This window comes from Chinchilla lanigera, unplaced genomic scaffold (assembly GCF_000276665.1).
Source record: "Chinchilla lanigera isolate Chin_1 unplaced genomic scaffold, ChiLan1.0 scaffold00052, whole genome shotgun sequence".
Lineage (NCBI taxonomy): Eukaryota > Metazoa > Chordata > Mammalia > Rodentia > Chinchillidae > Chinchilla > Chinchilla lanigera.
The window spans coordinates 11750622-11769137 of NW_004955453.1; the positions used below are offsets into that span (position 1 = coordinate 11750622).

Here is an 18516-nt window from a genome sequence, read left to right on the forward strand (position 1 = left end):
GTGGCCCTTGCTTAACTTGCTGAGCCCTGAATTTGAAGGTGGGATGTTATACTTGTTACCTTTTAACTGAGATTTATAACCTATCTCTAAGGTCTCTGCTTTGAAGTTTTTTTTTAATCATTAGCTTAAATTTTGCCCCACTTGATAGAAGTGCTCTGAGGAGTTAAGAAAACTGTAGGTTATGATCAATTAAAATTTATAGACTTTAAACAATGTTTGTAAATGGCTGTTATGTCAATTTTGATTAAACCTTTGAGGAAAGAATACAGAAAGTATCAGACTGTCCACATTCTTCTAGGATAATAGATTAAATTATGAATTCAGCTGCTCTTTGAAAGTTACATTAGTCCTATTTAGGTCCACTAGCTTCCAGAGTAGTTATTCAACTGCTCATTAAAAAATTTAAGAAATGGGCACTGTGTTTCAGAAGCAAACCAAACTATAGTTTTTGCTTTTTAGAAACACTAGTTCAACGTTTCTTTCTCTTTAACTGAATCACTTTTCCTTCTATACTTACCTTCAATTATTCTGTAATTGTCATCTTTCATATTATGAGGCAGCTATATACCTGATACGTGCAAAGGAAAGGGTAAACTTTGACCTTTGCAGTGGATTCTCCACTGGCTTAAATTTAGAAACTGGCACTGCTAAGGGGAAAATGCACGTTGAATATTTATTCTATCAAGACAAGTGTGTCAACCTAAGATAGGTGGCACTAGGTCACTGCATAGTATTTAAGAGGAAGAGCAACTTTGGGGAAGAGATGGTACGTGAGAAAGCCTGTCTGCAGGGGGTAGTCAGAGGGACATTGAAGGCAGAGTGTGGCCACAGTTGTGGATATTCCAGTCATAGCCCCTAGGAGGTCTCAGAGGACACTTGGAGGACATTTACCCAGAGAGTAAGCAGTCACCACACATTGCTCAGGAAAACAACAAAAACAGCAACAAAATGACAGTGTTAACATGTTTCTGAGGATTTACTGAGAAAAACAGCCTATTGAATGCATGATAACTAAACAGGAAAGTGCCCACTTTCAACCCAGATTTAAATAATCTTGAACCAGCCTGGCCAGTTTATAATTATACTGTGTATTGTAGTTAGATGAGTGATTTAGCAAGATTTACAAAATCTGAGTTTCAGCCCAGAGGCTTAGAGGGGAAATTTTCCAGTCTTTGGATGACTGATTTAATTTTCCTTGCTGTCTTTCATTTAAATTCAGGGTCCAGATGAAAAAAACTTATGCTTTTATTTTCTCCTTTCAGGCAAGTGATTAGTAAAGGGTGGATTGCATTTGACTTTGATATAAATCAAACCCTTTGCAAACCAGGATCATGTGACTGAGTTTATTCACTCAGTGTTTGTTTTGCTTTGTGCCTTTGTCATCTGTGTGTAGGCAGAGGATTCTGATTTACCTGACACCTCATTTTTAAGCAATATTTTTATTTTATGCCCATGATAATTTTTTTTCATCTTTTAAATATAAAGGTATTCTTTGTCATATAAGTGTGTGAATATTTTATGCTAAATGTCACCTTGAAGACAGAAAAGAAGATGGAAAACCATAATAAAATTGGATAATTGGTATAGGAGTGTGTTTAATCTAAGATTTGAAACTTTCCAGCTTCTAATGTGTCTGTGGCATAACTATTGCTCTGTGTAATTCTTCAGGGTATTCCCAGGCAGGTTATGGAGATTGATGGATAGATTAGCCAGCTTTTTTGGTGTACTTGGGTTGTGTGCAGCCATCAGTGTAAAAATGGGCAGGAACATGGAAACCACTGGCCTGGGATCTCCAAACCTTCCGTGATAAAACCAGGATGTGAAATAAAGAGGTCCTACCCACTACTGTTACAATCATCCCTATTTTCAGATTCAAAAACAGGAAGATCTTCTTCACAAATTCAATGGAAGCTAGGAGCTAACGTGACCTAAGTTTTGTTCATTCTAACTGAATCTTACTATAGCAAGACCTTGATATGAAATTTGCAAACATGGCTTTGATGCAAATTTCATTCCATGATGTGAAGCTATTTCAAAGTAATCGTGATGCAACTACATAATAACATTTAAATGTAAAACACAACTCAAAAGTGAGGTGATTAACTTATAAAAATTTAATTACATGCATTTACCCAATTGTAACAGGAAGCACATGCCAGCCTTCTATGGAATCCACTCAGTTTACCGTCTTCTTGTAAAAAGATTTGTCCAAACCATGCTTCAGAATTTTTTTTCCAATTTTTTTCTTTTTTCTGAGGGGGTACTCTATGTTTTTGGACAGAGTGAATGCATTTACCAGCCTTCTGTAAATTCTGAGAAATACCAAAAATGTTTTAAACATTGAGTCTTCCCAGTTGAAGTTTACATTCCAGTCGCTAAGACTGGACACATGCAGAAGAAATTCTTGAGATGAGTATGTGATTAGCATCTGAATTAATTCTATAAATTCTAAGAAATCAGCGGAGCAGTGGGATTGAAATGTTTGGAATAGAGTTTTCTTTTAAAGTTAGGAGTCAATGACTGGGTAAGACCTGAGCAGGAGAAAGGGAGTAGAGAAGGCAGGATGGAGGAGGGATATGGCCTTAATAGAAGTGAGAAGAAAGGAATTAGCTCAGAATTTATTAATTCAATAATTATTCTTGAGTACCTACTAGAAAAATATAGCTGTATGTGAAAGGATCTTGGCTCTCACAAAATTTACATCCCAGTGTGTTGAGATGGACAAAAAAGAAAAGACAAAAGAAGGCGGTTTCATACTGTGAATTGCAATTAAGGAAATAAATAGGTGAAATGATAGAAAAAAAGACAGGAATGTTGGTGTGGGAATATCATTACTATTTCTCAAATTTTAATGTACACATGAATTGCTCAGAATGTCTTTTAAATTGAAATTTTGGCTTCAAAAGTACTACATAAGACCAGAAAGATTACATCCCCCACGCCCCGCAAAAAAACACTAAGATATCAGTGGTCCAAGTTCATAACCACACTGTGAGTAATAAGATCACATGATCAGGGAGATCAATTTGCTGCAGGGCAGGAATTTGGGTAGGGCAACGTGGAAAGGAAAATACATAGAGAGGGTGAAGAGAAACATTTAGGTCATACTGAGGGACTCAGAATCCCGAAATGAAGAGTTAGGAGTTCAGCAATGCAGCCCATGCTGAAGATGTTAAGTATGGCAGACACGGCAGGATGGAGGAAAGTGAGGTTTACCAGCAATTCTGTTGGGGTGCACATAGAAAATGGTGCTAGTCCTGCACAGTGGGGGAAGGTAGGTTTTTGCCTGGGGAGATACGGATTGGAAGGAAGCATATCCCAGCCTCCTATGGAATCCATTCTATACGGTTAAAGAAATGGGATTACAGTGATCACAACTTGCCACAACGACCCCTGATGACAGGATGGAAGGAGTGAGAGAGCTGGGGGAAAAAACTGGAGAGAAAATTGGCAAAATTTTGTGTTTAGTTTTACATCATGAAGGGGGATGGTTTTTGAGATAGGAAATTCCACCAAGAATTCCAGAAGGCAGCTGGACATACATGACTGCATTCAAGTGAGCGTTCTGCCCACCAGTTAAAGATTTTTGAATCAGACCCTAAGAATTTAAAATGTGCAAATAAGTAGTTCTTTTGAGGGCAGGAATATGAGGAGAGCAGCGCAAATGACGCAGTATGCTTTGGGGAATATTCACAGTTGAAGGAAGGAGGAAGCAACCGACATGGGGAAGGCAGGAAGGGGCTGGTGTGAAATTTGGGAAGACCAGGAATTGTTAGGAGTAGCACATCCTAGGTGGCCACTAAATGTTGTGTGGATAGGACTTTGACTGTTGTCTCTGTACAGTACTTGTACATGGACTGGTCCTTTATTTTCACAACTTTGTATCCTCCCCTGCCAGACCACAACGTTGTGATTTTATGATGAAGCATTCTGAGAAATTCCTCCCATCTCTGTGAGGGAAGAAAGGGGAAGAAAGGAAAGTGACAAGGAAGAGGTAAAGCTTGAAAATAAAGTCATATGCAACCTGACAGAGCTAACGTGGCCCTGGAAGCACACAGTTCTCTCTGATCCCCATCACTAGATAGGTACCCATTGGGGTGGGGGTGGAGAGGAGAGCTTTCCTTTGTATTTCCTTATGTTTTATAGAAAATGAATCCTGGGGAGGCTCAATGCATTGTGAAGGATGAATACATTTATTATCAGTGATCTCAGAATGAAGGCTCAAGTTGTCCTGTCTTTCAGAATGATGTTCTTTTTATTTCAGTCAAGGTCAACAGGGACAAGAGTTAAATATGGGGGATATATGTAGCACACCTTGTCCCTGAGTCGAGGGCAGTGTTGAGTTTCTGCATTCATTGGCATTAGTCTTCAGGTTTTCTGGATTCAAGACATAAGGTGACATTTTTATGCTTACCGTATTCAGTATGTTATGAATACGGGGAAATCTAACGGATATTGTGGGCAGTTCCACATTGCATTGCTAGGTGGCAGCCTGACACTACCTTTACGTATTTAGACCTCCTCTCTGGGTCTCTAAATGGCATCTTAGTGGAAATTTTTAGACATTTTTATGAAGGAGAACTTCAAGTGGAAGCTTTACAGAAATAAGTAAATGGTAATAATGCACATTGGTAAACTGCCCTTTTTGCCAAACCAGCTTTTTAATTACAAATTACACATGCAATACGAGATAGGAAAAATTTAAGGCAACAGACAAATAAGCAAAGGAGGTGGATAGATATTTCACAGGAGAAGACCTACAGATGGCAACGACCAGATGCAAAATGCTTAACCTTTAATAAGAAGGGAAATTCAAATGAAGCGAGAATATTTTTATTACCTCTCAATTTGACAGAAGTTTCCAAAATTCTTTCCTGGAGAAAAATTAGAGATGTGCTCAAAGATTTACACACAAGCAGCTTCCTTGCTGCTTTATTTATGATGGTTGAAAGACATTAATTCTTAAAAGATGTTGTTTCATAAGATGAAATATTATGCATTCTTCATTGATAGGACTTTATATTTTAGACAGCCTCTAACAAAATTATATTAATTATTGCTTCGTAATGTAAAAATGCAGACACATAATTTATAAGACACAGAGAAGATGTGTAGTTTATCCTCACATTTACTGTGTAGACTTTGGGTCTTAAAGGTCTCAAGGAGAATTGAGACAAGACCTAAATTTCTACAACTAGGTCAAGGCGTGTCTTGATGATGAAACAAGAGAATTCTAATAGAATGGATTGCTAGTGGCTCCACAGAGCAGTGAATCCACAGGAATTTCAAGGGCTGGAAATTCAGATTACTTCCCTGAGACATTTTTCTGGAAACACAGGAGGGTGCCTGGGAATCAATACTGCACCCGGTGCTGCCTTCAGCATGGATATCTCTGGCCACTAAGAAGAAAAGAATTCAGTAAACCAGAAAGAAAGACAAATCCTTCTCTTGAATGATTACTAAAATACTACTATCTGTAAATATTTTTCTATGCTGACAAAGTATGATTGTGCTTTTAATTTCCTTCTTAGTGTATTCTTTTTTAGGCAACACATGATTTTTGTCATGAAAACAGAGTATCGTAGCTGTTTGCTTTGTCATTGGGTCTAAGTAATGATAAACAAGACTAAAGAAAAATCAATACAATTGTCTTGTCCAAGAGGTGGTTTGTTGCATTGTACTAGAAATATATGAATCCACTGCTCAATTTACTTTTTACCTAATTTATTGGTTCAATTACTCCATTGTTTTCATCATGGAAATGGCTGATAAAAATGAAGGAGTTCTTTGACAATATGTACTGACAATTTTGTAAATATAAAGCAAGAAACATATAGAGTCTAAGGTTGGTATTGAGTGCCCAGTGAATTATATTACAAATCTTAACTTTATTTTTAAATAAAACCCAGAGATGACTCTAAATTAAAAGCATCATCATAATCTAAGTAGAATCTTAGGCCTGGTGTTTCACTTCTCATACCTGCATCATGTTGAAAAGCTGACTGAAAGAGAGGTAACTTCTGTCAGGCTCTCTGCTTTTAGGAATTTTATCCTTGGGGCTGGGGATTTAGCTCAGCGGCAAAAGCGCCTGCCTGGCCAGCGCAAGGTTGTGAGTTCGGTTCCCGGTACCGGAGAAAAACCAAAAAAAAAAGAATTTTATCTTTTTATTTTTTGGTGAAGAGCATAAACTTGGCATCAAAATACCTCATTACAGAATTTTTCTAGACTCTTTGCTTTGACAAGGAAGCAAACTGTGTGACCTCTAAGTTCTTTTAAAAATCTTATCTTGATTTGGAAAACATGTTGCTAGCCATTGGAAGAGTTTTCTCTATTCAGTGAAATATTTGGCCCTATCCTATTTCTGGGCTTCCAGCCTATGGGTGAAGTCCTCCCCTTTGTATCAAGTGACAGTGCTGTTGACCTATTATAATCATTTCCATGGGGAATTATATAATATTCGATGGGGAGGGAAATAGTGGCAACTGTCCCCCTGGGTCCTCTCATTTCACAGATGAGCTTGAACATTGGAGTGGTTTTTCCAGCATAGGTCAAAGCACACTCAAATAGACTGATGAAACAATAGGTTTTATTACAATGGAACACAAAAGAAGCATGTAATAACATTCATTGTTTTTAAAATTTGCATACTTGAAATAAATGCTTCATGTGCTTGTTTGTACAACTAATGAGGTGGAAGAAAAAAGAAAACACACAGATTTCAGCAAATGCAAATTGGGGGAAATCTGGAACACTGAGGAAAATAGATGTTTGTGCTTCTTTTATAATTTTATTATGGTGCAACTTGAAGTTATCTTCCTATTGAGATTATCTTCATGTTTTATAAAGTGCTGCAGAATTTCTTTTTCGTGTTTGACTTTACCTATGTAATGCATGTGCCAAGCATTCTTGCAGCAGGAATGGTCTTGTTTACCTGTCATTCAGGCCCACATTCCACCTTTCAGAAATGTAGGAGGTGTTTGACTTCCTGGTGTCTCAGTTATTTCAGAATCTGCGAGAGCCTGCAGGGACCTCTTGCTCCAGCCCTCTCACTTTACCTGCAAGAAAACGCAAACACTCAAACCTGGGAATAAGAGTCTGTGCAAACTCACTGGCAGGTCTGCAGCAAGGATCAGGGTCTCTTGCTGCCAGAAGTGTGGTGATTTTTCTATTACATCACCTTGTCTGCCTGGCATATCCTCTTCTCAGTAATTTAATGCAAATGTTTGCCCCGATTGTCAAAGACAGAGAGAGGGTCATGTGGTGGGGGCTTGCCTTTGGGCACAGGTCATTGTCAACTTTCACACTTTCTTTTCCAGATGACTGCAACCTTACCCTCATCCATTTGTCCTTCCTTTCTTCTTCTAACAGGTGGTGACACAGCTGTTTCACCGCTCTCCCGGCATTAAGTAAGAAATAAACTCACAGAGGATTGTTAAGACGGGTAGTTCCTGGTCATCAGCCTCTCCCAGAAAAATCTGTCCTACAGGATGCAAAACTATTGCACACAAGACACAGGTAGGATCAGATGCCCTGCAATATTTGAAGTGTGTGTGTGTGTGTGTGTGTGTGTGTGTGTGTGTGTGTAGGAGCATGTGTGTTTCAAACCTTGGCTCTACAGTTTAAGCAAAATCTTTCTCTCTGTGTCTCAATTTCCTCATCTATAAGATGGGAATAATATCAGTATCTCCCCAGTAGGATTGTTGTGAGGATTTATTGGGTTAATACACATAAAACATTTAAAACAGTGGCTGGGATATAGAACACATGCACAAATCAATGAATTAGTGAATGAAGGTGCATCCAATGGAGTTTTCATCCTAAGATCAATTTGGATAACAAATGGGGAAAATATGGAATTCTCAGGGAAGGACAAGTCAAACAGGCAGTTGGAATGAGATGAACAGCACCGCTACGCTTTGTACATTCTGCTATCTGAAATAAAGTTCTAAAGACGAGCTACTTCAGATCCACAAAGTCAGAAATCGCTTACCTTTATTTGTAATAGACGAAAAATTAATTTCATATGTGAAGGTGTTTAAAATCTTACTTGCAATAAAATGCTTGATCTCAAGTGTAGAGTTCTATAAGTTTTGATTAATATCTAACCCTGTGACCAGCATCGTCACTGACTGGGCTGTGTTTGCCCTTTGTCTTGACACTGTGAATCAGCTTGATGTCAGTCCTCACTGGTCTTGCTCCATTTGAGTACTGCTCTGCCTGTCTTCATCCGGCCACTGGACTGATTCAGCCATTACATGTTCTAGGTTGCCTGACTCTGTTGTTTGAAAGCTTCCAACTGTAACAGAATAAATATAAACTTCGTAGGACCCGAAAGGCTCTGCGTGACCCAGCCTTGGCCCACTAACAGCCTCGTTCTGCACATGTCCTTTGCATTCTCGGCTCCTGCAATCCTCATCTACCTCCAGGACCCTGAACCTGCCAAGTTCTTTCTTACTTAGGCTCTGGATGGAAATACTCTCGTTCATTTCTTTTTATTCTTCAGGTTGCCAGTGTCCTCACCCCCAGGAACCTATACACGCTTTACCTTATGTGGCAAAGGGGACTTTGCAGATGTGATTAAGGATCTTGGGAGGGTGGGACAGTGCTGATGTAGCCAGATGGGTCTAGTGCCCTCACAAGAATCCTTCTAAGTGAGGGAGGGAGGTGGGGAGTCAGAATCAGAGAAGGAAATGTGAGGTTGGAAACGGCTGATGTGACTGTTGCCTTTGACCACAGATGTAGGCCAACTCTAGAAGCTGAAAAAGCCTGGAATACATTTCCCCCTAGTATATCCAAAAGACACGCACCCTACCAAGGTCTTCTTTTCAGGCCTATAAGACACATTTCAGACCTTGGGCCTCTAGAACTGTAAGGTAACAAATTAGCATTGTTAAGCCCTAAAATTTGTGGTTACTTCACACAGCAGCAATAAGAAATGAATAAATGTAGCTTCTTTTCAAAGATATCTTCCCCACTCCCCAACCATTGGAAGAGAACCCTTTGCTCCTCCCTCCACTGACTCTTGCTTCTATTCTGACCCAAAACTTGTCACTTACTTGCTTGTTTCCTCTACAGCAACCCTAACCATTTCTAATGATCTTTTACTTGTTCTTTGCTGTCCTTACTAGAATGCGTGCTTTGTGAGAACAGAGATAACATCTCACTTACCATCCTGTCTCCAGGGACTGCAAGTTTGTAACTGTGTGCTTAATAAATATTTATTAACAGTTCAGGTCTCTGTTGCCCAAAACAGTAGCTGACAGTCACATGTGGCTATTGATCATTTGTAACTTGGCTGGTCCATACTGAGATACACTTAAGTGTAAAATATTAAAGTTTGAAGTCATAGTATGATAAAAGAATGTAAAAATACCTCATTAGTCCTTCTTAGCTTGATCACATCTTGGGAGGGTGGTACTTTAGAGTTACTGAATTAAAAATATGTTATTAAAAGGAATATTAGATGTCTAAGATCATGGTCATCAATTTCTGTTACGTATTTGGTTTACATCGTCATTCTGTTGGACAGTGTCTATTTAGATTGTGGATTTCTTGAAAGCAAGCCTCAAAATTTGTTCCTTTTTGTAAGAAATGAAATGATTTGCACATAATATAGTCTCAGTAACATTTGCTATGTGAGTGCTTGCCAAATCATTTTATTAAGAGTACGTAACGGTGTACCAATATTTAAAAGTGGACCAGAAGAAATTTGTATCCAGCAATTTTTACCAATTACATATTTGTGACTAGATGGGATATTTTTCACCTAATTGATTTTCTAGTTGCCTTGAATTAGTCTATTAATATGTGTAATCAATCAGCAAGTGGAAATAGAATTAGTTGCCAAATGTTACTTAGAATGAGACATTTTGTACTATAGATTGCAATGGAATTCCACTTTTGGGGAGACAGCTTTTTCCTCAGAACACTCACTTCCTTATGAAATGCTTAGAACTGTCTCTCAGGACTTCCATTAAGCACTGTTTTTCATTTGTTGTCTGGAAGTCACTCTGAATGTCCAAGGGAGGGGAAGTACACCCGTAAGTTGGGAACTGAACTCGCTTTTAGTCTGTAGTTCTACCCTGTACCAGCTTGCTTCAATTTTCTTTAGCATTCACTGTTTTGTCTTAAAAATTTATGAGCATATTATATTTTACCCCATAAGATGTCTGCACGTTTGTTGTAGCATAAAACTATCACTCTGTAGTCCAAAATCCTAAAGTACGATAAATCCTTCATGCTTTTTCTGAGGCTACTTGTGGCCCTGATGTGCTAGTAGACTCAGGGGACTACATTCCGAGAAGAGTGAAAATAGAATGAATGTCCTGAGCATTGAATTTGGGGGAATCCTTCAAAAGCCATAATGATGAGCCGGGCAGCTCTAGAGGGAAGAGGATGATGTGTTTTCTCCTGCTGATATGAGAGTAGAGAATGGACAACAACAACAACAAATCAGCCAAAATATACAGGCCAGCCCACAGCCCATGCCTACGACCAAGATAAATAGATCAATCTTGTCTCTACCTGTCCTTCATGTCTTTCCAGCTCCAGGATGCCTTTTGAGATTGTATGTGGTATGCACACATGCATGAGCATGTTTTTCTATCCATATGCTTTTTAAAGCCACACTTGGAATCCATTTTCCTGTATAATGCTAGGTTTAAGGGAGGGGACAGTGTCATTTTGCTAGACTGTTCTCTCCCTTAGCAATGGCCCCTTGTTTACATGTATTTACAGAAATTCTGGTCCCCATCCTCCTTGTTTTGGTAACTGGCAATTCACATTCACTATGATTTAATATCCACATCAGTTCTGCAAGGTAGATTGGTTATTACTGTTTGCTAGATGAGCTTACCAAGTGTCCAAAAGGTCCTAAAGTTTGCCCTTAATTCTACCCTTCTGTAAGTGGCAGAGTCAGGACTAAATATTCTGGCCCTCAGTCATATTTCTGGTACCATCACACTTTGCTGCCTCCCCAGCAGGTGCAGAAGATATTTCAACTTGATTCTGCAGTTTCTTTTTTAATGCCTACTATGTCCCAGGGGTCACCACAGACAAAAGAACATATGAAGATGGATATGACATGTTTCGTGCTGGCTCCCAGGCCAGAAACTTTCCCTCTGTGTGACACGCTAAGCAGCATGTGAGAAGGATAGTAAACATACAGTTACATTCTTGGGGCAATTCATCGTGAGTAGCCCAGAGTTAAACATTCCTTATTTAACATTAGCAGATGGTGAATGAGGCAAAAATGTCTGCCACAGACACAAACCAAAAGCAATAAAAGGAATTGATACTTGAACAGAAAAGATGAACCGCCATTCCTGCAGGTCCTTTTCTCAAGCATTCAGTAAAATAAAAAAATCTCACTTCATAAATCAGTTGAAGCTGGACTCATTCTGCCATTCACAGGACATGAAGTTACTTGCTTAGACTGATAAATGGATGTCTTTACTGGAGCACTGTCACCAAAGCTTACATAACACACAGTGCAATCATTACTTATGTCCTAGAAAGGACTTATTTATTTGAGGTTATATTATCTTTTCATTTCTTGAAACATGTCCTCTATGTATTTGCTTTGAAAGTGAAGTAGATGCCAGTATAGAGAGAGACTTTCCCATTAGTCTAACTGAAATATAGTTTTGAAGGTGAATGGTGTGAAACAGTGTGTTGATTCTTTGCGTTTTATTGCCAGAAGTCTGAGCCAAAGGAAAAGACCCACTGCATTTTTGTAGAGTTAAGGCTATTATTTAATTATTGTTAGTCCTATACCCAGAGTATCCAGAATGCATAAGACTTAAATCTGTTAGTGCACTGCGAACTGATTCATTACGTTTTAGTTGGTAGGGCTCAGTGACGATAGACATAACTTATCTACATAGAAAAATACGTATACATATATATGTGTATATGCAAGATATTTGCATGCATGCTTTTATGTACACATAAAAGCTTATTTTAAAAATCAAGATTTTTTAAAATAATCTCCAGTTTTGCTCTGTGTATCCTATAATCTCAATTAATGCCTCTGGGGAAGAGAACTGAATTTCGGCAACAGTATGTAACCTGGTAATTGGGCAAAACTCCAAGTCATTTTTCCAGGACTCTCAAGGGTTTTGCTGAAAGTTGAAAATTAATCTATAAACCATTCATTTTTATATTTTAACATGTGCATTGTGAATATTTTTTTCCTCCTCTTCTTAGCTTGTGTCTGCTTTTAAATTGAAATTAGAGCCATAACATTTCATTGGGTAATCATTCCACTTTTGATATGCAGTCTGGGATTGCCCAACATATATCTACTTCTCAAAGTCAACAATAAATTGTCTAAATGAGCAGCAAATATCAATACCCACTTGGCTTGTAACCAAGCAGGTAGGTTTGCAACAACTTGAAGCTGGAAGAATTTTTTTGATGCCTTTGCTCATAAAATATCCTATACATTCCTGTGAAAAAGAACTATGTGTTTCTTTTCTAAATAACAAAACACAATTCTTTGGTAATATCTATACTTTTTCTTTTCTTCCCCCTCTTAAAATCATGTTATGATTTAGAAAGTCACACTTAACATTTATTTTCCCCTTTCCTTTTATTTATAATAAGGAAACTCTATTTAGAAGAGGAATATTTGTTGGTTTACAATCAAAATAGACCTCCTCATCTATTGCTCCAACCCCAAGCTCCACCTAACAAAACAGAATTGTTTAATCCAGTTTTCTCACTTTCTTTCTAAAACAACTTATCTTTTAAAAAAAGATTTCTACTTGATATGTTTGATTGGATTTCAGCAGCAATTTAAAGAGCAGCAGTAGAAGCTGCTGTTCCTTTTTTTTTTTGTAACCTGTGACATTTTCTTTGATTTCCTCCTTTTCTAGTCTTATTCCCTCTTATTTCTGTGAACTGGAATATTATTGAAACAATAATTGCAAAAAAGAGGGTCAGACACAAACCAAGATACAGGTTTTGACTTTCTTTGTATTCTACATCCTATATTATGTTTGGATTTTTCTCATTGATTTCAGTTTCAAAAGTTTATAGAATCTGATGAATTATCTTTTTCCTTCTCTTTCCAGTTCTCTTTTCCTCCCTCTCTTGCTATTTCTCTGATCCTGTGTTTTACTCTAATTATCTTACTTGTCATCATAAGCACCATAAAAAGGCCAGGTATAGACTGGCTTAAAAAAAAGACCCCAATTCAGACATCAGTGAAAAGTATTTCCTAAATAGAGGGTTAAAAGTCTCCCGAAAGTAAGACTAATATCTCCTTGTGAGGCTTAAATATTTCTGAAACTATGCTTGAAAAGAATATAGCCACACACAAAGAAAATTAAGTTTTAAATATACTTCATGAACATACAAAAAATTCACAAATTTTATAAAATCGGAGACAGTGTCAGCTGAAAATGTAACGTTTTATAACATATATGACACAATGCTTACCAATTATATGATTTTTTTATTTCACGCATTTTTAAAGACTTTTTGTGAGTCTTCATTATAAATACATTTTTTTGGGGGGGTACCAGGAATTGAACTCAGGACCTCGCACTGGCCAGGCAGGCACTGTGCCACTGAGCTACATCCCAGCCCTATAAATACAATTTTGAGAAACAGTACTTAACTCTTGTGTGCACATCAAAAGGGAAATGAAGAAAGAAGTGGCTGGGGTATTCCTAAAATCCAGACTCCACATCCAGACTCCAGCCCCGTGGAGCCACTGCTGGGTCCCAGTGATGAGGAGACTGGGCTTTTCCATGCACGCCGTCTGCTGTTCCATCAGAGCTAATGCTCCAGAAAACTAGCGATTGTTCCAGTACTGTCTGTGGGCTCTTGTTTGAAGCAGCTCACCCCTATTTGCAAGTTAAATAAATTTAGTCGACGCAATAATTGCACATATCTGGGGGATACAATACGATAATTGAATGCATGTATACAATGTACAATGGTGCAATCAGGGCAATAGCATTTCCACCTCCTCAAATACTGATCATTTCTTTGTGTTGGTGATCTTTGCACACTTCTAGTTCTTTATAATGAATTGTATGAACTCTAATCACTCTGTTGTTCTGTAGAACATGAATGCATTCCTGCTATTTTCATTATCAGATAGTTACTTATTTGTAAATGTTGATGCATGTGCTTACTTGCTTGCACCAGAAGGTGTCCACAGAATATTTCCAGATAACCACAGTTCATATTCCTTCCCCAGTGAGGGACTGTGATTACCCTGTTGGGTTATTAGGAATTCACAACTGACTTTAAGTATAAATAGTAAAGATATTACTTGCAACTAATTCCCTCTAGCTTACAGCAATTGTGAGATGAACTGTTTTTATAGTTGCAAAAATATGAGAAAATGTTAATCTCAGAATTGGTAAAAAAATGATAGACTCTTTTTGGATCCCAGATTATCACATTAGATTAATAATTGAACAAAGAGTGTTTGCTCCACTGATTACTCATTTTGGTGTTATGAGTCATTCTTGAACAACTTACACTCAAATATACATATATGCATGAATTTCACATGGTATTATGGGTCAATTGTGATGTTGTTTTAGTACACCAATTCCCAGATCCTTTTTATCTGTCTGGACTGGTTGAGCCCTGAACCAAGAATGACAAACGCTGGATTTCCCATCTAGTCCTGCTATGAGTTCCTTTCTGTCGGATTCTTTCTCTGTAGCATATATCTTCTGTTCCAATGTAGTAACTCTCTGTAGAGCCCTGCCCAGGAACCATGTATTGGTCCTATAACTGGCCATGTGCCAATGCCTAAGAGTTGTCTGTCTCTGATATGCAAAGCAAACTCCCCTTTGAATTTACCTTAATTTATCAGTGCTAATGCCTCTAGCCTACCCATGAGGGCATAGCTTCTTCGAACACATACAGTGTCCATCAAACCCTTTCTAAAAGGATTAGAAACTACCTTCTTTTATTAAGTAACAGAGTATTTTTAAAAATAAGATAATCACTTTTCATTGCATTTTTGTTCAGGTGTATTATTCCCCCCATGGTTGGTTTTCCTTTCTCATTCTTAGAAGTCTCCATTTGCTTGGATCTTATTTGCTTGAGCTTTCCCTTAAAATTCACTTAGTCTTGGGCCATGCTTCTAGAGAGCTTTTCTTCGGTGAATACAGCGTTGCTGCAATAGTTGTCTCTACAACCCCAAGGGACAGGATAGTGTCCATTAACTGTCAGTTCAGTCACTCCCAATTGTAAAACAGTTTTGCATAGCAAAAGGAATATGTAAATTGGACTCAGGTAATCTGGGTTTGAATTTTCACTCTGTCACTTGTTAGGAGAACGAACCTGCCATTTCATATAACATCTGAAAACTCTGTCCATCCCACTTATAGAGTGGAGATAATCTTCTCTTGTTGAGATAACAGGAATGCTAAGTAGGATGGCACTCATAAAGCCCTTGGCACAAAACCCATCAAATGATTGGAATAATTAAGTCACTGTTATCATGCAGCACTGAACAAGCTGGCATGGAGATCTCCTTTTAGAATTTCACTACCCTTAGACTGATTAATTTCCTGGACTTTCCTTGGGGATATCTTATGGCTGGTGGGGAAGAAAGGATTACTTTTAATAGTGTGAATGGTGCAACCATGGTATATATATATTTGAAACAGTAAAACCCTACTAAATTTTAACAATTCACTTTTTTCACTGCATGAAATTAATATTTGCTTTTATTGAGGAGGACATTTCTGAAATACTGGTTTGAGTCTCTTATCTATGTTCCTGGGCAGACAAGTTCTGCATAGGCTGTAGGTTATAATCATTGGATTCCCTCCCTTGTGTTGGATGCTCTGATTTAAGGAAGGCTTAATTTTCATTGCCTCTGTGTAATGTACAACATGCTGCTAATATGTGCCTCCTTTTTTTTTTTTTTTTTTGGTTTTTCTCTGGTACCGGGAAACGAACTCACGACCTTGCGCATGCCAGGCAGGCGCTTTTGCCGCTGAGCTAAATCCCCAGCCCCTGTGCCTCCTTTATAATCCACTGTTGCTTCAGATTCCCACCATGTGGAAAGCTTTCATTCATGGAATTGTTAAAAAAGTCAACAAGAATGGATGAATATTTATATTTTCTCACACTTTTTCCTGAAAAGCTGGGAGAAACATGTGAGGAATGAGAATCTATCTTTAAAGGATAAAACAGTGTATCAGATCTGCGAAAATGTTGGCATTTCATTTAGGAATTAACATTACATTACGGTTTCTGCTGAGCATGATTCCAGGAATTGTTTATTCCATCAGGTATTCATGACATGCACCTTTCTCCATTCTAACACATAAATACTGCAGCAATAATGTAGAGTTTATAGTACCAGGAGCTTCATTTTTTAGAACTAATTTTGCTGATATATAATTGTTGGTATAAATGTTGGCACTTCCTTAACTAAAGTTGTGATAACGAGTGTTGCTATAATGAAAACAAATGAGATTAATGGTCTTTTCCAGGTTTTTATCTGGCAGTGGCTGCGAGATTGAAATTCCTTTTGCTTAGCTTCAGAAGTGTTGTATTTTCCCCCAAGCCTAAAGGAAGTAATGTAGAATTTACCTGTTGGGTCTTTCTCAGAATACACCGTCTTGGGAGCATCAGAGTACAGCCTCATGTTAAGAAGAACTGTGTAAAAGTAAATTAGACTTAAAAGGGAGGACTTTGGCCAGGAATATAGCTCAATGGCACAGTGCCTGCCTAGCAAGAGTGAGGTCATGAGTTCGATCCCCGGTACCACAAAAAAAAAAAAAAAAGAGAGAGAGGACTTGCAAACTTAATGGGCAAAGAAAAGAACAGGCTTCTTCTTATAAAACGAATATTATTTAATATAAAAATAAATTGGTAAAAAATTAACCCCTTTTACTAAATGTGTTGTATAATGCAACCAGGATACTTCAGAGTTTTAGTGCAAAACACAAAATTATTTTAGAGGTATATCACAGCTCATCAGTCTTTTTTTTGGTAGCATCTTAAGTACTAAACTTATAGTGCACAGCTATCTTTTTTTATTTTAAAGAGAAAAAAACAACAAAATAACAACAAAGAAAAAAACAAAACACAATAAAATGATACAGGATTTCAAAACAAAATGAAGGCTTGCACTTTTCTATTACACTCTTGTTTAGTTGTAGTAGAATTTGTCTACCTCATGCTTTATTTTGCAGAATTTTAATGAAAGAATAGAAATCATAATGAAAAATTAGGATTCTTCTGTGCTAAGGAATGGTAGAGTGCCCCCTACTCCCAGTTTCTTGCAGGGCAGAGCAAGAGATTCTACATAGCATCATTATTACACTTAGAAACACTACTGTTGAGTAAATATTTGCACTCTGATCTTGCCATTCTCGGATGTCCAAGGGTATACAGAGTCTCAAAAGGTAAATAATTAAAGATTCTGGCTTCTTGGGTGGCACAAAGTAGTTCTTGATATAGGTTTGTGTATTTCACTGTCTCTTTGATAATCCATAACTGTCTTCTGTAATTATTTTCATCCTCCAGCCAAGCAAAGATAAAAGATGGAACGTGTTTCTTTTGTCTACTCCCACGGAAACCCCATTATCCTTGAAAGACCACGTGACTGCACAGAGCCCAATCTGGGCTGAGAGAAGGAGTCCGCAAGGACAAGCTGAGTGAGAGTGGAAAATGAAGTTGTTACCAGTCTGCAAACGGCAGTCCTCACTGCCTATGAATATTTGAATAAGTAACTAAAAACAGCTCCGTAAACTCTAAGCAACTGTGACAGCTGAAACTGCCTGGAAACCAAGAGTCTGTGAGGACCAGGATGAAAAGATCAGTCGTTGCCTTCTGCCTCCTGGTACTGGGGGTCTACAGGGGGACAGTATCAGATCTCTGTTGCTCAGGTATAAGTTATGGAAAACGTGATTTGTCTCTGCACCTTCAGAAGCCAAATAGCCCCCAAACCTCTTGTGTTATTTTTAACTCATTAAAATGCAATGATTTCTAACACTAGTTTCAAGGCAAGAGAATGACCATTTTTTTTTCAGGCCCTGAAATATTGATGTTGCTGTTGTTTAGGCTCATGAAACGTTGGCCCTCGTCAATCTTTCAAGACCATCTTTCTGTTTGCACCATGTGGGAAAGAGGCAAGGAGAACGAAGTCCCTAAAGCCACAGTTCTCTGAATAATTCTCTCAAAACTTTAATAAAAGGGTTACCAGAAACATGGCTTGACTTATATGAGCCCACACGGGTTATTGCTTTGCTTTTAAAGAGTCAGATAAATAGTTGGTTTTATTGAAATAGAAAATTCAGAACAGATTTTACCATATAGAGGAGTTCTAAAAATATTTGTAGAGGATAATTTCAAAAGAAAACTAAAAATGTATTCACTTTTCCTTGGCTTTCTTGAATACATAGACAATTATTGTTTTAATTATTATTTACAATTTATTGGGAAATAAAGTAGTACAAAATTTTCAAGTTGGCACCTTTAACTGGAAGGAGAAAGGTAATTATTTGGTTCCTTTAAGTATGTATA

At 37.8% G+C, this 18516-nt stretch overlaps 1 long non-coding RNA gene across 1 annotated transcript; it reads left to right on the top strand.

The window, feature by feature from the left end:
* The first annotated feature begins 7024 nt into the window (after nt 1–7024).
* Nucleotides 7025–17988, top strand: LOC102026287. Its single transcript, XR_262728.2, has 3 exons — nt 7025–7115; nt 7369–7515; nt 17518–17988. It is a non-coding gene; the product is annotated as an uncharacterized LOC102026287 (long non-coding RNA).
* The last annotated feature ends 528 nt before the right edge of the window (nt 17989–18516 follow it).